Source organism: Sturnira hondurensis, unplaced genomic scaffold (genome assembly GCF_014824575.4).
Source record: "Sturnira hondurensis isolate 20B ecotype Veracruz unplaced genomic scaffold, ASM1482457v3 Scaffold0011576, whole genome shotgun sequence".
Taxonomy (NCBI): domain Eukaryota; kingdom Metazoa; phylum Chordata; class Mammalia; order Chiroptera; family Phyllostomidae; genus Sturnira; species Sturnira hondurensis.
The window spans coordinates 1021955-1043904 of NW_028084207.1; the positions used below are offsets into that span (position 1 = coordinate 1021955).

The 21950-nt window shown below is 38.1% G+C and overlaps 1 long non-coding RNA gene across 1 annotated transcript in view; it reads left to right on the top strand.

The window, feature by feature from the left end:
- The window catches only part of LOC118996758 (uncharacterized), a 193660-nt gene that overhangs the window by 62286 nt on the left and 109424 nt on the right, over nt 1–21950 (top strand). Inside the window, exon 2 of the long non-coding RNA XR_005068549.1 lies at nt 14389–14399. This is a non-coding gene — a long non-coding RNA (uncharacterized LOC118996758). The remainder of the gene's footprint in view (nt 1–14388; nt 14400–21950) is intronic.

Below are 21950 nucleotides of genomic sequence, written 5' to 3' on the forward strand. Positions count from 1 at the left end.
GCAAGGATGGTTCAATATCCGCAAATCAGTAAATGTAATACACCACATAAAAAAAGCAAAGACAAAAACCACATGGCCATATCAATAGATGTGGGAAAACCTTTTGGTAAGGTACAAGACCCATTTATGATAAAGGCACTCAGAAAAATGGGAATAGCGGGAGCATTCCTCAATATAATAAAGGCCATACATGAGAGACCTACGGCCACCATCATATCAAGGGGCAAAAACTAAAAGCTTTTCCACTAAGATCAGGAACAAGACAAGGTTGTCCACTTTCATCACTTCTATTTAATATAGTATTGGAAGTTTTAGCCTCAGCGATTAGGCAAGAAAAGGAAATAAAAGGTCATCAAATCAGAAAGGAGGAAACAAAACTGTCACTGTTTGCAGATGACATGATAGTGTACATGGAAAATCCTATAGCCTCTACCAAAAAACTGCTCCAACTAATAAATGAATTGGGCAAAACAGCAGGATACAAAGTCAATATCCAGAAATCAAAGGCATTTTTGTATCCTAACAATGAATCAGCAGAAGCAGAAATCAAGAAAAAAATCCCATTCGATATAGCAGAAACAAAAATAAAATATCTGGGAATAAATCTAACCAAGGAGGTAAAAGACCTGTATGCAGAAAACTACACAACACTGAAGAAAGAAATCAAGGAAGACACAAACAAATGGAAACATATACCGTGTTCATGGACTGGAAGAATTAACATCATCAAAATGTCCATAGTACCCAAAGCAATTTACAGATTCAATGCAATACCTATTAAAGTGCCAATGGCATATTTCACAGACATAGAAAAAACACTTCAAAAATTTATATGGAACCAAAAAAGACCCTGAATAGCAGCTGCAATGTTGAGAAAGAAGAACAAAGTAGAAGGGATCACCATACCTGATATCAAACTGTATTACAAGGCCACTGTAATCAAAACAACCTGGTACTGGCATAAAAACATGCACATAGACCAATGGAATAGAACAGAGAGCCCAGAAATAAACCCAACTCTCTACAGTCAATTAATATTTGACAAAGGGGGCAAAGACATAAAATGGAGTAAAGACAGCCTTTTCAACAAATGGTGTTGGGAGAACTGGTCAGCTACATGCAAAAAAATGAAACTTGAGCACTAACTTACACCATACATCAAAATAAATTCAAGGTGGATAAAAGACTTAAATATAAGCCGGGAAACCATTAAAGTCCTAGAGGAGAACTTTGCAGGAAAATATCAGATATTCCAGGCAGCAATATTTTTACTGATACGTCCCCTAGAGCAAGGACTATAAAGGAAAGAATAAACAAATGGTATCTCATCAAAATAAAAAGCTTCTGTGCGGCTAAAGAAAACAGTATCAAGATAAAAAGAGAAGCAACAGCTTGGGAAAACATATTTGCCAATGGCACCTCAGACAAAGGTTTAATCTCCAAAATATACAAAGAATTCACTTGACTCCACTCAGAGAAGACAAGAACCCAATTAAAAAATGGGCAAAGGTCTTGAAAAGACATTTTTTCAAGGAGGACATACAGAGGATCCAGAAACACATGAAAAGATGCTCGATATCGCTAGCTATCAGAGAGATGCAAATTAAAACCACAATGAGATACCACTCAACTCCAGTCAGAATGGCAATCATAAACAAAGCAACAAACAAAAAGTGCTGGAGAGGTTGTGGGGAAAAGGGGACTCTAGTTCACTGTTGGTGGGACTGGTACAACCACTATGAAAAACATTATGGAATTTTCTAAGAAAACTAAAAATGAATGTGCCCTTTGACCCAGCAATTCCACTATTAGGAGTATATCCTAAGAACCCTGAAAGATCAATCCAAAAGAACCTATGCACCCCAATGTTCATAGAAGCACAATTTATGATAGCCAAGAGTTGGAAGCAACCTAGATTCCCATTGGTAAATGACTGGATCAAAAAGTTGTGGTACATTTACACAATGGAATTCTATGCTGCAGAGAGGAAGAAGGAAGTACTACCCTTTGCAACATCATGGATGGAACTGGAAAACATTATGCTGAGCGAAAAAAGCCAGGCGGTGAAAGACGAATACCATATGATACCACCGTTAAGAGGAATCTAAACAACAAAACAAACAAACAAGCAAAATAGGACCAATGACACTCAAATACAGAACAGGCTGACAGGGTCCAGAAGGGAGAGGGGGGAGAATCACAGGGGAAAGGGGGACGGACTCACATGAACAAGTATAAAGGACACATGGACAATAACTAAGGGTGGGGGGCGGAAATGGGAGGGAGGTGGAAAGCACGGGGCGGGGGGAGGGCAGGGTTTGGAATATAAGACAGAAATCTGTACTTGAACAAGAATTAAATAAAAAATTATAAAATTAAAAAAAATAAGAAAAAATAAATAAAATACCCCCTCCCCCAAAAAACTGTATTACAAGGCCACTGTAATCAAAACAGCTTGGTACTGGCATAAAAACAGGCACATAAACCAGTAGAACAGAATAGAGAACCCAGAAATAAACCCAACTCTCTACAGTCAATTAATATTCGACAAAATAAAAGCCATGACACCCTTAAAGTCCTAGAGGAGAACATTGGCAGGAAAATGTCAGATATTTTATGCAGCAACATTTTTACTGATATGTCCCCTAGAGCAAGGAATATAAAGGAAAGAATAAACAAATGGGATCTCATCAAAAGAAAAAGCTTCTGCGCAGCTAAAGAAAACAGCATTAAAATAAAAAGACAACCAACTGTATGGGAAAACATATTTGCCAATGATACCTCAGACAAAGTTTTAATCTCCAAAATATACAAAGAACTCACACAGCTTCACTCTAAGAAGATAAGCAACCCAATTAAAAAATGGGCAAAGGACTTGAACAGACACTTCTCCAAGGAGGACATACGGAGGATCCAGAGACACATGAAGAGATGCTCAGTGTCACCTGCTATCAGAGAGATGGAAATTAAAACCACAATGAGATACCACTTGACACCAGTCAGAATGGCCATCATAAACAAAATAACAAACAACAAAGGTTGGGAAGGTTGTGGGGGAAAGGGGACCCTAGTTTACTGTTGGTGGGATTGCAGACTGGTGCAACCATTATGGAAAACAATATGGAATTTTCTAAGATAACTAAAATTGGACTTGCCTTTTGACCCAGCAATTCCACTGCTAGTATTGTATCCTAAGAACCCTAAAACACCAATCCCAAAGAACATATGCACCCCAATGTTCATAGCAGCACAATTTACAATAGCCAAGAGTTGAAAGCAACCTAGGTGCCCATCGGTAAATGACTGGATCAAAAAGCTATGGTACATTTACACAATGGAATTTTATGCTGCAGAAAGAAAGAAGGAGCTCCTTCTTTTTGCAACATCATGGATGGAACTGGAAAGCCTTATGCTGAGTGAAATTAGCCAGGTGTTAAATGACAAATACCATATGTTCTCACCTTTAACAGGAAGCTAAACAACAAAACAATGAAGCAAGCAAAATATAACCAAAGACACTGATATAGAGAACAGGCTGACTGTGACCAGAGGGGAGAGGGGACAGAATTTCAGGGGAAATAAGGTAGGGATTTAGAGGAACATATATAAAGGATACATGGACAACAACTGAGAAGGGTGGAAAATGGGAGGGAGCGGGGAGCATGGGGTGCGGGATGAGATGGGAGTAATAGACAGAAAACTGTACTTGAAAAATAATTAAATAAAACAATTGGGAAAAAAAAGATATGCTATAGGTTCTAGAGCTACTTACTGTCAAGATGGAGGCATAGGGAGACAGGCTTTGCCACCTCACACAGCCACAGACAGAATTATAGCTATATCTCAAAACAAATACCAACCAGAACTATCAGAAAATCCAACTGTATGGAAGTCTGCCAAACAAGAATTTAAGGAAGCCACACTTATCCAGGAGGGTAGGAGGGGAGAAGTCATGGAGATGGGCAGAGAGGTGTGGAAATGCAGTGTGGCATGGAGAGGCAGCAGCTGTGGCAGAATGGGTGCTCTCACCCAGGTATGGTGGATAAAAATTGGGAGGGACACCTGGGGAGTGAGTGATTCCAGCCTCAGGCTAGAATGCACAACCCAGGGTTCCAATGCTGGAAAGATAAATCCCCCCAAACTTCTGGCTATAAAAACCAGTGGGTGTTCGGATAGTGGAAGAAACTGCCAAGTTTTCAGGAGAATTCGTTTTAGGGGTCTACATGAACTTAGAATGTAGGCATACCTACCCAGTCTGGGACTCACCACCAGGGGTAAGGGCTGGAAGGGTACCAGTTGCATAGAGGAAGTGGATGAAGTGACTGGGAATGGGGCAAGTGCTGGGCAAATCTCCAGGACCCAGGCAGAGGCAGAGACCCCTCTCTAAACCCTCTCCCCACACAAAGCCATAAAGTGGTGAAGCAGGTTGTCCTGCCCTGGCAAGTAACTAAGGCTCTGCCCCATACAATTTGCAGGTGCCTTTTTTTATGTGCCAATACTGATTTTTTAAAAATTTAATTATTTTTCAAGTACAGTTTTCTGTCTATTACTCCCATCCCATCCCACCCCCCGTGCTCCCCCCTCCCTCCCATTTCCACCCTTCTCAATTGTTGTCCTTGTATCCTTTATATATGTTCCTCTAAATCCCTACCCTATTTCCCCTGAAATTCCCTCCCCTCTCCCCTCTGGTCACTGTCAGCCTGTTCTGTATTTCAGTGTCTTTGGTTATATTTTGCTTGCTTGTTTGTTTTGTTGTTTAGCTTCCTGTTAAAAGTGAGATTATATGGTATTTGTCCTTCAACAGCAGGTGCCTTTTTTTTAATTTTTTTTTCTTTTTTAAAAATTTTTTCCCTTTTTTTATATATATATATTTTATTGATTATACCATTACAGTTGTTCTATTCCCCCCCCTTCAATCCCCTCCACCCACACCCTCCCTCCCCCACCATTCTCCCCCCCTTAGTTTATAACCACGTGTCTCAAGTTCTTTGGATTCTATATTTCCGCCACTATTCTCGCCCTCCCCCCTATCTATTTTCTGCCTACCATCTATGCTATTTTCTGTGCCTTCTCCCCTCTTCTCCCCCTCCCACCCCCCTGTTTCTAACCCTCCATGTGTTCTTCATTTCTATGGTTCCACTCCTGATCTAGCTGTCCTCTTGGTTTGCTTTTGTTTTAGGTGTGGTTGTTAATAACTGTGTGTTTGCTGTCCTTTCACTGTTCATATTTTTCAACTTCTTTTTCTTATATAAGTCCCTTTAGCATTTCCCTTTACCAATAAGGGCTTGGTAATGATGAACTCCTTGAACTTGACCTTATCTGAGAAGCACTTTATCTGTCCTTCCATTCTAAATGAAAGTTTTGCTGGATAAAGCAATCTTGGCTGTAGGTCTTTGAATTTCATGACTTGGTATACTTCTTTCCAGCCCCTTCTTGCCTGTAAGGTCTCTTTTGAGAAATCCGCTGACAGTCTGATGGGTTCTCCTTTGTAGGTGACTGTCCCCTTATCCCTTGCTGCTTCTAGGATTCTCTCCTTCATTTTAATCTTGGCTAATGTAATTATGATGTGCCTTGGTGTGTTCCTCCTTGGGTCCAACTTCTTTGGGAGTCTCTGAGCTTTCTGGATTTCCTGGAAGTCTATTTCCTTTGCCAGGTTGGGGAAGTTCTCCTTTATTATTTGTTCAAATACGTTTTCCACTCGTGGCTGTTTCTTTCCCCCTTCTGGTAACCGTATAATTTGGATGTTGGAACGTTTAAAGATGTCCTGGAGGTTCCTAAGCCTCTCCTCATTTTTTTGAATTCTCATTTCTTCATTCCTTTCTGGTGGGATGTTTTGTTCTTCCTTCTGGTCAATTCCATTGATTTGTGTCCCCGTTTCCTTTCCATCACCATTGGTTTCCTATGCATCTCCCTTCATTTCAATCATTCCAGCCCTCACACGTTCCTCTAATTTGTAACTTTATCAGGATGCTCACAGAACTGGTTGATTATAGTCACAAATTAGAGCGACCAAGAAATTGCCAGCCTCTCAGAAGCACAATTCAGGACACTATTTATCAGGATGCTCACAGAACTGGTTGATTATAGTCACAAATTAGAGGAACAAAGCAGGTGCCTTTTTTAAGACAGGGAGTCAAAGCAGCTCTACCTAATACGCAAACACAAACACAAGGAGGATGCCAAATTGAGAAGACAAAGAATCATGGCCTAAATGAAAAAACAGAACAAAACTCCAGAAAAAGAACTAAATGAAAAGGAGATAACCAACTTATCAGATGGAGAGTTCAAAACACCTCTGATCAAGATGTTCAAAGAACTCATTCAGTATGGCAGAAACATAAGGGAAGAAATGAAGGTTACGCTATGTGAAAGGAAGAAAAATCTACAGGGAACCAACCTGTAGTTGGTCCTTGCCTAAGGAAGAAGCCAAGAATCAAATCAACAATTTTGTACATAAGGAAGGAAAAAAGATTCCAATCAGAACAGCAGGAAGAAAAAAAATTAAAAAAAACAAGGATGAGGATAGGCTTAGGAATCTCTGGGACATCTTTAAATGTACCAGCACCCAAATCATAGGGGTGCTAGAAGAAGAAGAGGAAGATCAAGAAGTTGAAAACTTATTTGAAAACATAATGAAATAAAACTTCCTGAATTTGGTGAAGGAAATAGACATACAAATCCAGGAAGCACAGAGAGTACCAGACAAGTTGAATCCAAAGAGGACCACACCAAGACACATCATAATCAAAATACCAAAGGTTAAAGATAAAGAGAGAATCTTAAAATCAGCAAGAGAAAAGCAGAGAGTTACCTATGAAGGAGTTCCCATAAGACTATCGGCTGATGTCTCAAAAGAAACTTTGTAGGCAACAAGGGACTGGCAAGAAGTATTCAAAGTGATGAAAAGCAAAGACCTACAACCTAGATTACTCTATCCAGCAAAGCTATCATTTAGAATGGAAGAGCAGGTAAAGTGCTTCCCAGACAAGGTAAAGCTAAAGGGGTTCATCATCACTAAATCAGTATTATATGAAATGTTAAAGGGACTTACTTACTTAAGAAAAAAATCAAAACTATGAACATTAGAAAGGCAACAAATTCATAACTATCAACAACTGAATCTAAAAAATACACTAAGAAAACAACTAGAACAAATCCCAGAAATTGAGAGATCACATGTAGGTTTATCAGCAGGGAGGCAGAAGGGGGAAAATGGAGGAAAAGGTACAGGAATAAGAAGCATAATTGCTAGGTACAAAATAGACACTGGGGGGATGAGCTGGAATGGGAGTCAAAGACAGAAAACTGTACTTGAACATAATTAAATTTTCAAAAGATTTAAAAAATGATCTTATCACTCAACACACAATGTTGAATCAACGAAATGAAAAAAGTACACTCATAAGATGGAAGTTGGTTTGTATAAAACAAGAGGGTACCTGTATCCTCTTATGTAATACAAGAGGAATATATATGTAAAAAAAGCAATCTACAATAAACTAAATAGGTAGGGGGAGGTTAAGAATGATATAGGAAATAAAGAATCCAAAGAATTTATATGCATGACCCATGGCATGAACAAAGGGGGGATTGCTGGAGGGAAGGGGATTACCAGGTGGAGGGGGCAAATGGGGAAATTGGGACAACTGTAATAGCATAATCAATAAAATATTTTTAAAAGACATGCTATAGCGAGAAGCTACAATTCTATTAAAAGACAACCAAGAAGTGCACCATAAATTTTCTAATCTCTTTGTGATCCCAAAGGAAATACAAGTTTAGCTAATCAAAGGACATGAATAACAATCCATCCAAATTTATGATAAGTCATGCCAGGAACAAAAAGATCAGTTATCCAAATCCTGTGTGCTCTAGGACAACCAATCTGATACTCTGGAAGGCATCACTATATCTGGAATAGAGTAAGCAGGCTAGGGCTATTTAAAAAATATTAGTGAAGGGGACAATTAGGATTAATGTACTCTGAAATAGCTGGAAAAGAGTGTCTGTCTTCCCACTTTTACGATTAAATTTACCCTAGAAAAGGGGCCTCAGATGAGGCATGTAGTCACTTGAGGCATGTAGCTATATATTTGATAATTATAAATAATTATTATTAACCTTTAATACATGTGCTTCAGAGCCTACCATGTTTTCTCAGAATTAGTAAATATTGTAATTTTCTCAATAATGCTATGCCATTATTGTCAACTTATAGATAAGTCCATAAAGGCAAAACAAGGTTATTTGGTTTTCCCTGGATAGTAATATAGATTCGATGATGATGACAATTCTGGTAGTGACATAACATTTACTAAAATTTTACTATCTTTCTTTAGACCAGCTTTATGTATTATTTTATTAAATTCTCATGTGGCTTTGTGAGATACAGGATATTACTATAACCATTTCATAAATGAGAAAATTGAAGTTAAAAAAAGGTTAAGTAGTTTTCCCCAGGCTATGCAACTACGAAATGCAGAGTTTACATTAATATCCCAGGCATTCTGACTTCCAACATCTGTAGAGCTTCCTTGATTATTGCTAATAATTCAGTGGAGCAGGACCTGAGAACAAGTTCATAACTGTAATGCTAGTGTTCTTTCCATCCTCTCATATGACCCACTACAGAAGACTCCTTGCACCATCAAATAAGCTGGGAGGCCACACTTATAAAAGATGACAGTCAAAAGAATTCAGTCTTTGTGGAAACACGTGGGTAGCTAGAGACTGCAGCCAGAAAATTTGGCTTATAGCCCAAGTACTCAGCACCATCTTTTTAAACCAAGAGAAAGGTTGTAGCTCAGCTGCTGAGTCTGTTGAAAGGAAAATTTGAGGGCGGCCCTCCTAGCCCCAGTTGCAATTTGACAAATGCAAATAGTTATCACTTGCCACTGCTGGAGGAGGCTGGAGTTAGCACACCCCCTTTACAAGTTAGTTTCTTTATGTCTCATCTCATATCACTTGGGCCTCTGTTTCCATAGACACCCACGCTTCAGTTTCCCAGCTTAACCACATTCAAACAAAAATGCAGACCTTGGGTGCAGCAGCTGTGAACTATTTTACCATGTATCTAACAGGCATGGCTTATCTACTTTCCTCTATATGTGCAATAGGACAGTGGGGAAGGCGTTCAGAAAAACAGTAATAGAACATTGCCTGAAAGACTCTTAGGAGTTTCAAAGCTGAAAAAACATATTTTGATCTATATGAAAGAAGGCAAAATCAGAAAAGAAAGGAGGAACAACTTTTTTCTACACCTGGCTTTTGGGGGCAGGGTGGGGCAATAGTGGCTTTTGCTATTCTGTTTCACATGTGCAAGATAAAAGTGCACACCTTTCTTTCTATGAAACAGAGAAGTGGGTCCCTGGGGATCCATAGGGGATGGTAGTGGGACATGGAAGTACATGTTGGCACTAAAGAAAACATAAAAATAAGCTAATAATATTTACAGGCCACTATGCTATGTTTAATTTGAACTTGTACTAAGCACTAGCAAAGAAAATAATTGAATGAAAGTATATTTAAAAGCACTTGCCTGCTAAGAATCTGGAAAAAGAACATTGTAGTAGAAGATTCCATATAGACAAAAAAGGATAAGAATCATCTTAAATATTTACTCTTATGAAAAAGATAAACAGCAAACTTTGTAGATTGGCCTAAAAATTTCAGGTGTAGACATGCTCAGGGAGTGAACTTTCATATACAAAAACAAACACACATACATTCCTATATGAAGACTTGGTATACATGCAGTAGACAAAGCTTTCTTGCTTGCGAACATCGCACTCAAACAAAATATACATATAAACATGCCTCACATCAAGGAATACTTTGAAGTTCATTGTAATCATTTAGACAAATAAATATTCTGGGCTTAGATGAAAATGGTAGCAAAGAAGGCATGATGAGCAATTCTGTGTCTTAAAATAATGTTAACAAAAGTATTTCAACCCTCTTAACTATCACAGCAACCCTATGATGTAGATTCTATTATTACATTCTATGAATGAGAAAACTAAGAAAAAAACCATTAAAGAACTTGCTAAAAGTCACATTGCTTATAAGAGGTAGCACTAGGATTTGACCTTAGGCAGTCTGGTGCCAGAGTCTGTGCTCTTCACCATTGTAGTTAGCAAGTGGAAAGAAATGCTCTTAGTCCAGTAGGAAAAAGTGGGTGCTGACCCACTCCTACTCTTTTCCTTTTCAAAGCATCTAGGTATTTTTTGTGTGTTGCATTCTATGTTAGTGGGTGGGTGAGTGGGAATTTAAATGGTAGAGATATTTTAGATGGGGAGGGATGTGTGGTTTGAAAAGTAATTGCTATTTGATGAGAAAATGAACTCTTTGTAGTGAACTCAGCAGTGACTCTTCCTCTCCATTTGGCTCTTACTGTTAAAACTATGCATGATCTACATCTTGCCTTATATTTCATTTCCTTAAAAAGAGAAATGTGCGCAGGATGATTTTTTGTCAACAATATTTCAAGCAAATATTCAAAGTCCTCCACCCCATCAACCTCATCTATTATTTTCTGTTTCATGAAGAAAACTGGTCATCCAGCACCTTCTGTTATAATTTTCTGGAACTCTATTTTTACTGTAATATTTATATCTATAGTTGAAATGGTTAGTGCATCACCATACACATAGACACGTTAAATAAGTCTTTCAGCCAGTGCGTTCCTTATTCTTCTGTGCTCAAGTAAGCTTTTTCTAGCTAGCTGAATCTTTACAAATGGTCACATCTTTCCACTTGCAAGTAAAGCTTTTTGACAAGAAAATGTTTTTCACCATTCTTTAGACTCATTTTCTGGAGAGACTTGATTCCAGTAAGCAGGCTGTGGTCTACTAGAAATGTGTGAACTAAACACACAGATGTTTTTCTTTAAATACCCACCTACATAAATACAGTAGAATAATGGATTAGACAAAACAATATTCTAAAAATAGGCAATGCTGGTAGTTCTCTCACTGATGTTAATTACAGATGTTATGCACAAAGTAGTTAGATTAAGCTGGCTTTGCTAAGAGCCAACTATACTATTATTAATTCCTTGTTCATATTGTTTTATTTTATTGTAAGGAATAAAGATAACTAAGAAACTGTAGAGGCATTGCTTGTTTTTATATAGCCATGAGATTTTAATAGAGGCCTAAGAGGAAGAATTTCAAAAGTAGTATGATCTGTTGGTTAAACATAGAGCTTAATAATAGGCACATCCAAGTCGGCAGAGGCAAAGGAATGTCCCTGGTGCTAAGGCAAAATGCTTTCATCATTTTTTGTGAGAGTAGTCCTGGGCCTGCTTATAGGTGCTGAGGATTAGTAGGTGAGATATAATCCTGGTTTAGCAGATTTAAGAGCCTTGCAGTTACCAAGGAGATTTGCCTTCTGGATATTTAATACATGGAGTTGGATACAAAAGCACTTACTGAACAATTTAAATTTCCCAGATAAAGTGTTTATTTAGAATATTTCTTGTAAAAAATAGTGACTACATGAAACATTTAAATGGCAAAATAATATAATAAGGTTTGAGTTAACTAAGCAACAATACAGAGTTATTTTAAGTCAAAGGTTAGCGTTTAAAAAGCACTAAGACATGAAGCAGAATTATTGCAAATATTAAAATTTAGAACCAGTAGCTTACAGATAGTTGGAAATTTGAAATTTAAGTACAATTATTGAGGTCCTTGAGTAGCAAGTGAATTTCAACAAACAGGTGCCAGTAAATTGCATTTGAGGATTACTAGTGATGTGAAACACATATACATTTCTAATGAAAAAAATATGAAATGCCTGGAGGATCCACTTATAAAACTCAAACTAAGACGAAGTTAGCCTCTTTATGAATGCATCACATTCTCTGACACTACCCACTGCTGCTGATGAAATATGACCTGGTCAACAGCTTAGGCCCTGGACACGTTTCACCCCAGGTTGGGGGATTCTATAGATTCATATTTCAGCCACACTTAGTAAAGGAATGGGAACTGGCAGCCATTGAAAGGCTATGATTCAACTTGGGGATTAAGCCTGAAAAAGAAGACAGGGAAATGCAAAGAGGAGAAAGGGGAAGGCGCGAGATGGGTAGGGAACTTGAGACCTTGCCAACAGTGTTAGTCAGACTTTCCCTGGGTCCTCATTATGAACAGGTTGCTATTTTGAGAACCCCACCACTGAGTATACAGAGAGAAGCTGCTATGAAATATTGTAAAAAATTTAAAAAGACACACACTGTATGTGAATAAACATGCAAAGGCATGGATTTATAAAGCAATTGAAAATATTGAGCCCCAGTTGGAAATGACTATTTGTGTCTCTGGACTATTCATTAGTCTCATCAGCACTTACTATTTCTTTCCCTGGGCCACCTGTCTTCACTGAAACTTATAAACAGAGACAAATAGAGGGTCTTTAACAGGTGACATAAATAGCTAGAACATTCACAAAGTTTTGAAAAAATAGTGCCATTTGAACTAGGAAAATATTTTCCCAGGAAACAATATGGGTGGCAATACTTTGTCAGTGGAAAATGAGGGGGACAGTACTGGGATATATAGTGGCATGCCATGCTAAGGTGGCAGTGAACTCACTTCTCTTTTCCCTTATGTTATAAGCAATGCAAAAGTACACACTTAGGTGTTTTTGTTTACTGACTTAAACTTACTAACATAAAGGTAGGCAAATATAAGGTATATGAAGTTTGTTGCTTCAGCCAACAACAATTTTGTTTTGATTTTTAGGGTACAAAATATTTATATATTATTAGACACAGCAGAATTCTTTGTCACTAAATTTACAATTCTGTTTTTATACTTTTTCACATTCAAATTTTTACTAAAAATGAATTTTACCTCCTGTATCCATATCTTTATCTCCCAATTTCTCTTAAAGCCCCATTCCCCATTTTGTAATGAAAATATTCTTTTGAATGCCATTAGTGACCACCAGTGAATACATGAAATGATATTTGTCTCATGTCTTTATTGTCCTTGACTTTTTAAAGTGTCTGCCATGCTCCACCACCACTTTTTGAAATTTTATTTCTTTAGTTTTCTTAAGCCAAAAGCTATCCTAATTTTCTTTCTACCTCTATGTGTATTTCCTTTTGTTCTCCTTTCCCTACAACTCTCCCTTGCTCAGGCATTAAATATTGTTATTCACCAGGTTACATCCAAGATTCATTGCTCTTCTCCTCATGCTTCCAACTCATGCTAGGCAAGCACATCTCCTTTTATGGTTTCAACTACTACCTCTACACTGATTATTCCTAAACCTCTAGTTTTGGCTTCCTCTTCTATTCACTTTTGTTACTAATGTTATTTGGAAATCTGTCATAATTAACAACAGAATAGTAGCTGACATACTGTTCTTAGTTCTGTTGCCTTTATCAATGTTTAGAGGAAATTTATGGCTAGGTAAAATGTTGCTTTAAAGTGAAAATCAGAAGTTTAGTCATCTAAAGAAAAAGGGAAAAAAACAGTGTAACTATTGATTCAATAGTTTTCAGACAGGGCAGGTCAAAAGTCATGCATATATAAACATACCTCAGAATGTTCCCTTCTACACATTGGCACTGGGGCAACAGAGCATATTCTTCCAGGGATACGCAGCTCTTGGGATAGTTCAGGAGTATGGGTCTGTGCCTGCTTTTCAAGATATTTTTGAACATTGAATGGAGAGCTTAGGACCATCACCTCTACCTATGCCTCATCATCTAAAACCCTTTATCACTGCTGCCTCCAGTGACAGCCTAATCTATATATAGGCCAAAATGTTTTGGTTATATAATTATGATGCTTACTCTGCCACTAATGTATGATGTGGAGCATATGGAACAGAAATGCCTTCCTTGCTAGGTCTTAGTGATCTCTCCTCTGAAGTAGGGCAATTTCATCTGCTCTGCCTACTTTCTTAGGTTGTCTGAAATTCAAAACATAATGAAAGACATATAAAAGATAACTTCATTAATTGCTACAGTATATATGTATATAATCCTGCTATATTGCTTCCTTTGAAAAAGTTTGAAATGGCTTTTCCATGGTTACCATAAGAGGTAGCTCTTTTGGTTTTATTCTGAGGTGCAATGTTCAAATAGCTCCTTGCCATTCATAATGCACATGTCCCACAATAGTAGAGAACATATACCTCAGCGTGTAAAACAACCATGCAGCCCCCAAAACTAGCCTGTCATTTGACGTTTATTCTCAAGTGGATTCATTGACCATCAGCTACAGATGAAAAATTTTAAATCAATGTTTATCGGTGAAATAAGAATCCATGGTTTATCTCTCTCACCATTCTGACAGCTTTTGAAAAAAGTGTATGTGTTTATAGTCTTATAATGATTTCCGAGAAGAACAATGTCAACATGTGGTAAGACAGCCTTTCATCTAGTAGGCAAGCTACTCTTGTTGAAGATAACCTAGACAGTGGTTATGCTTTTGGAACAATTGAGCACTCAGCAGACACCAAATACTAAAACATATGGCACTGACTGGAAGGAGGAGGATAAGGAGGTGAAGAGGATATAATTTCATAATTTAATTCTTCTTTTAGTGACCACTGATGAAATCACAGAATCAGAGGGCTGAAGGCAATTTTGAGGTTACCTGGTCCCGTGTTTCCCAAATTTCAATCATTCTTTTACCTACTGCATGATTTTTCAATACCTGCTTTTCTCATATGTATATATCTTTAGATAGATAGATATCTTCAACCTATTTAAATTTAATTTTATTTAAAGTTATTTAACTTTATTTCTTACTTAACAGAAAATGTTACATTGTTATATGTTTGGAAAGCAAGTCACACTTGACACAAAAATATGGTAATTGCTAAAAATAAAGAGTAATTCATTATAAAAATTAATTAGTTATTAGAATAAATTATTTACCCATAATTCTCCCAAAATTATCTTGCATGCCATTTGTGGCCAATGGATTCAGATCTATACTTACTTTGTATCTACAGAGTATGTAACAAAGAATTTCTTTTTCCCAGAAAGGCTGTCTCCTGTCTGAGGTCACATAACAAAGCCATAGCAAATATGAAACTGATCTGGTTACAGGAATGTTTCACTATCTGAGAAAGATAACTTCTTTTCCGTATACTTCATGGAGACAAGTTTTGTATTAAATTGTCCTTTCAAAGAAGAGCTATTACTTGAGGCTTAACAGATTGTCACATAATTTTTTCTTCCTAAATTTACTGGCACACTTAGACTTGCACTCCCAATTATGAAAGTTAAAGAGAAGAATTGAAATATGGGAAAGAACATCCCCAGAGTTGGACCAAGAAAAAAAATCTTGATATAGATGGATTCAGATAGTCAAAGCCTCAATCTCTATAAATAAAAGGGGAAATTAAACATTGATGATATCTCCTAGCAGCTGTATAACACTCACCAGCCAACTACAACCAGAACACCAGGTTTAACTGGAAATTCTAGTGGCCAAGGAGACATTTGGCACACACACACACACAAAGACACATGGTCTGTCCAAAAAGTATCCAGCCAAGTACTATGAAAAATAGAGGCATTTATTGAAGAAGATATAGAAAACATTGTACATAGGACAATCATACCTCAGTCTCCTTCAAAGTAGGCATGTTGGGACCTCACACAGTTCTCCCAATCACTATCAGCTGCCCCATTGTGTATTTTCCTGAATCTCATTGACAGTCTCAAACTTCTTCTCTTTCAAAGGTGATTTTAATTTTGGGAAAATCCAGAAGTCTCAGAGTACCAATTCTGGGCTATAGTGGGTGATTTGATGTTTCACAAAAAAGCTCTGCATGAGATGTGATTCATGAGTAGGCACAGTATCAGGATGAAGCTGCCAATTACCAGTTGCTCATAGCTGCAGCCTTCTGAATCATCCAAATAGCTTCTACAGGGGAATGTTCAAGCTTAACACAAAATTGGATGCAAATTCATTGCTCTGCTCTCTCAGTCATTATGATGCAACAGCCACATAGTACACATGCTCACTCAACAGTGTCTACCAAGTACGGTGAAGTCATCATTGTTCATGTATGTTCATTCCAGTCCCCTGCCCTTGGTTGCCAGGTTACACTGATGTTGCACAAACTGTTCTTGTTATGTTAATGATGATTGAACTTTTCCCAGATAGACTTCAAATATATACACACATGTACATATGAGCTAGTGCCAGAGATTTTTTCAAATCAGCCACTTCCAGAATGTGTTTTAGTGGATTTAGTAAACAGTTAACCCAATTCCCTATACTTCCTCTGTTTTTATCTGTAGACATAGTAAGACTTGGTGCTATGGTATTCCGCTTTATTATCATGAACATGAATAGTAGCAAGAGCCTTCAACTAAAATTACTATCAATATATTAACTTACTTAGCTTTATTAGTTGCTACTAGCTACATATGAACATTAGTAAAAACCTAACACAAATACAGTAAATGATTGATTCTAAATAACTTTAACCAGAAATGCAAAGTTATAAAGGACCATTATAAAGGAAGGCCATTTTTTATAGTCATCCCAAATAATCAGCTGAAGAAAGTAAGACCCAGAGAGGGATGGAACTTGCCTATAGTAGCAAGATATCACTATAATTGTAGTTAAAATCCAGGTGTCCTGAATGCAACTATAATCTTATTTCTAAATAGCATATTCTGTTTGGACATAAGCATTTTCCTCTCTTTCTCTCACTTTCCACTTATACCCTCACTTGAGAAAGCATTTATTCTTGCAAGTACAGGGTATTTTTTTTGTTTTGTTTAGTTTTTTTTTTAAATCTAACTATTGTTCAAGTACAGTTTTCTGTCTTATATTCCCTGCCCTAGCTGGTGTAGCTCAGTGGACTGAGTGTGGGCCTGTGAAGTACAGGGTATTTTTAAGTGAAAGTCCTCTCTTTTAAAATCAAAATTGTAGTGCTCCATTTAAAAGTTAGAGTGAGTTTTTACTCAAAGTAAAACTCAGTCCCTAAGTTCATCAAACTCATTTAGCTTTTGCCCAGCCAAAACTTCATATTTTGGCCCTATTCCCTCATACCAACTCAAATCTAAACCGGGCTCCCAAATGGGTAACTCGACTCTAACCCAGATCTGACATCTGTCTTTCTTTCATGCACCTGGCTTCATTTATCTTTGTACATTTCAACGTTTTTACACTGCCTGCACAAGCTAGATTTTTCTAAAGCCCTGTGCTCCCCATGACCTTTACTTTCCCATATCTAGACACTTTTCTTAAAATGTTTTCAAAATGTCAATTATTTCCAGAAACTTCCTTCAAGGAGAGAAAGCAAGACTTTATAAGAAGACCTATTGTTTGCAAATGCTCAATACTAAGCCAGTGCCTTTCTTGGCAAATTGCCCCTTGTGCCTTATGAAACAAATAAAAATTTACAGTATATGAAAGCTGAAACAAAAACTCAGGGTGAAGTAATAGAATCCCCTGTACATTTGGAGAAGAAACAGCATCAGTATGTTTGAATATTAGTATATTTAGACCAAATTATCTATTTAACTTAGTAAATTGAAAGTGAGAAGTGCATTGCATTTCATGAAATGGAAGCCATTCTTAGCTACTCTCCTATCCAGTGGTCTTATGGAGCAGAAAAATCACAGAAAGCCAGTTCCAAAAATGCTTTGGAAAGTATAGTCCTCTCTCACCTCCAAAATTTTTTAATTTGTTTATTTATTTATTGATTGATTGATTGTTTGCTAGCTTCTTTAATTTATTAAATAACAAAAGGGGTGTGCTTATTTATCAGATTGTAGTTTATGGTTTTTCTGAAGGGGCTTCTGTATATTACATTAACTTTTTGATTAGTTGTCATCTGTGCTATGCAAACAGAAGGTACATATGATACTTGTCTACAGGTATTAAAAGATATCATCTCTTTAAAGAAAATCCAATATATTTATATGTAATCAGAGTCCAATCTCTCCTCTTCTTGGTCCATTTCACCGATGTTCCCCTGCTGATGATTCATCAATATTCTGTGTCTGTGTATCTATAGAGTGAGTGATGATAGAGGAATTGTTTTTTAATTGATTTGTGCTCCTTGAAAATTAAAGTTTTAGTGCACAGATTATCAAATTGTTTTGGAAATGTTCTTTTGAACCAATCATTGTAGAATCAAATTGTATTGAGAAGCATCCTACTTATCCTGCCTCCACATTCATAAACATATATACCTTACCATAGATTTGTTGGTTTTGCTGAGTGTAATTAAAGGAACCAACAGATGAAATATAGTACAAATAATAAAGTTATATTATCTGCAACTATACATTTAACATACTTATCTTAAAAGCAAAAGCTCCCATTTAACACACGATAGTGTACGGTATAAACAGGCACACTCTATTCTATTGGTGTTAAGATGTCTTTTACAAGAAATTCTTGATCATGTTCATGACCATGGATCGTTAAAATCTATAGATTATATATAATGTTTTAATTTTATGCTATATAGGCTTCCCCCAACATGCTACTTTTAAAAATACTCTTTACTATAGAAATATTCAAATATGAAGGAAAACAGAAAGACTAGTGTAATAAACCCTAATGCGTCCATGACACAGCTTTAATAATTAAGAATATCTTGTAAATCTTACTTTATTTATCTGCCTTGTTTCACAATATTAACTAAAGCATTTTAAAGCATACTCCACATGTGATGTCATTTTATTCATAAATGCTTTAGTAAGCATTTCTAACTGATGAGGACAACACTTGTTTTAGATTACCACCATATACATAACTTTTCACTGGGCGTGTTATCTTGCAACATTACAGAGGGCCCCATGGCATACTTGGAATCTTGGAATTGTATCCCAACTCTGTCAGATCCAGCAGTGTGCCTCCTTAGGACCTCAAGGGTTTTTTTTCTGTCAAATAAGAGAGTTAGAGAAGATCTCTAAGACATAATTATTCTCCATGATTCTAGATTTAAATAGCAAAAAATATTAAGTTTAAGATGCTACCTTTTGTTATTTCTTTATTAGGTAGGCATACAAAAAAAGAACCTGCTATCTTTAAACATTAACTGCCTTAAGAATTTGAGTTCAGGATAAAAACTTTTAAAAATTAGTGAAATAAGTTTCAAGCATGATTATTTCTATCTTCCGAGGAAATGTTTCTTTTCAGTGCTCATACAGAAACACCCAAGAGTTATTTGAAAACAATAATAATGTGGTTTCATCATTTTAACTAACTTCCTCTTTAAAGGGCTATCACGGGCTTGACAGAAGTACTCCTAAAGGCTGTGGTGCCCTCTTCTGATCCCTCACCCAACAAAGTAAGTCACGGGTTTTGTTTCTGAGCTGCCTTTGGGCTTTTGGCTTTCTCCTTACCTCATCTGTTACTTTAGTCTTGAAGTATCATGCAAAATTTCATATCTAACTGGCGGAAGACACAGTTCCCATAATAGAAATCTGACTACAGCTTCATGGTGGTTGCTTTACATGTTCTTCAAGGTTTTCATTTTGAAATTTGAGAATAGTTCTAGAGGAGAAGGGGTAACATGAAATTTGCAATACAGAAGTCTCACTCAAGCAAAAAGAATGTATAAAAAACTTATGAAAAAAATGAGAATTTTCTTCTAAAACATCTAAAAGAGTTACTTATTAAAATTCAAACTTCATGTCATTAACTGTCTGCCTTATAGCAGAGAAGAGAGATGGGGTGCTTTAAGCAATATATACTCTGTACTTTAAAATTACTTTATGATTTTCAGGAGAGAAAATGGCGGCGGAGTAGGACGGAAAGACTCCAGTTCTCATATCCCTGGGAGAAAATCCTGGCAGATCTACTGAGGAACAGTGCAATCAATTCCCCAACCAACAATTCCCCAGCATTTATGAAAATAAGAGACCAGAGATAGTGATGGACCAGACAGCTACAGGTCGGTGAGGTCTCAGGGACATGAATAAGGACGGAGGCACCGGGGCTGGCAGCAGCCCTGGGCCGGTGGGTAAAGACCTCGGAGCCTTAGCTGCTGCAGTGGTCGTGGCCCAGAGTCTTCCATCTGCACCCAGCAACAAGGGTGTCTGCCACAGAGGACTCACAGGGAGCCGGAAAACCCAGGGTAACGTCAAAAGCCACAGTGGCGGGAGCAGCAACGGCAGGACCAGCAGCCCTCAGCCTGCGCCTAATGGCTTTAGAGCTGCTGCTGCTGCGGCAGGTTTTAGGGCCCAGAGGCTTCCATCTATGGCCAGCATTGGGGCTTCTGCCACAGAGGACTCATTGGGAGCCCGGCACCTGCGAGTAAAGACAAAACTGGCAGCAGCAGGGCTGGCTGCCCTCGGACAGCCCAAAACAACTCGGAGCCGGTGCTGCCGCCCTGTTAGGGGTATAGAGGCTTTCGTCTGTAGCCAGTGCCACGGAGGACTCATCAGGAGCCCGGAACCCAGTGGAGCCTTGGGCCGGTTGCTGGGTCCCTGGAAGAGAGCTGGCTCCGTCCCTCCCCATCTAGGTGGGGCTGGGTGGCTGAGACCTGTCTGCCTAGGTTTGCAGGGAGGGTGGCAAGGGCAGGGGACTGTATTCAGTTGTGATCTCTGTGGTCACCAGCCCACCAGCCCACCAGCCCAGGAAATTTGAGAGGAGCATTGTCCTAACCTGTCGGGATGGGGATTGGACTGGGCTGAGAGGCAGGCTTTCTGGAGAAGTTTTTATTGGAAAGTGGACTGAGGTGTTCTCCTGTGAAGGCAGCTTGACTTGCTTCTCACCCAGCCACAGGACTGGGAAGGACCAGTACCAGATCCCATGGGACCCAGGCAGCCTGTCGGGTGGGCAGGCGCCCACACCCCATTCTGCTAGCCTGGCTGGCCCGTGGGAGTGTGCCTGGGACTACAACCCAGCCCACAGAGAAGTCCTGCCAAAACCATAAAAAATGAATTGGACACTTTGAAACCAGCAAGAGAGGGGTTTTTTAAACTCTTTTATTCAGCAATCGTATATTTTAAAAATTTGATTGTTCCTGTATCTTTCAATACTCTGTTCCTCTCCTTTCTTTTTTCCTGTTTTAGTCCTTTTCCCTTTCACCCCAAACTTATTGCTTTTTCCTCACTTCTCCTGCCCTTTTTTTGTGTTTGTTTGTTTGTTTGTTGCTTTCTATACCACTGTAAATACTTCACAACACATCTCTCGGGTCTTAGCCCACTTGACAGGTTCCTGAATTCTATTACTGCAGTGATTAACTCTACTTGCTAACACGCTACACCTATTTACTATTCCTTACTCTCACCTTACCTCAAAATCTAACCACCCGCAACATCACTGCTTTCTAGATACAACTCACAAGCCTTCCCTCCCCAAGAAGAGACTTATCTTTGGTCTATCCTTTCTTAAAAGTGGCAAGTTGGGTTGAAGATTACAGTTAACACTACATAGAGCCTAAAGATATTCTATCTCTTCTCTACTGGCTGGGACTGTAAATATCATAAAGTACTCTCCTGCTGTCATAAACCATTTTGCCTTCCCCTCCAACTGATCACACACACACAAAGAAAGGAGTAGGTGGAAGCGGAGAACATCAAGATACCTGCAGGAGACTGCACCACTGAATTTCACAGGTATTCTACCATAGAAGTTCACACCATAAACCCAGGGAGTCAGAACAGATCAATTTAAGAAGCTGAGGCTAACAAGAAGAGTGTCATAAGCAATGGGAAGACAAAGAAACAATGCCCAAATGAAAGAAAAGGTGGAAGTCTCAGAAATAATGTTAGATGAAAGAGAGGCAAGTCAGCTATCAGATATTGAATTCAAAGCACTAGTTATCAGGAAATTCAAAGAGCTCACAATGAGCTACCAGAAACTAGAGGGGAGCTACCATGAGCTCTCCGCAAACTATATCAACATGAAAAAGGAAATAGAAACTATCACCAAAGGACAAGAGGAAATGAAGAATACAATTTCGGAACTGAAGAACACAGTAGAAGGAATGAAAAGCAGGAT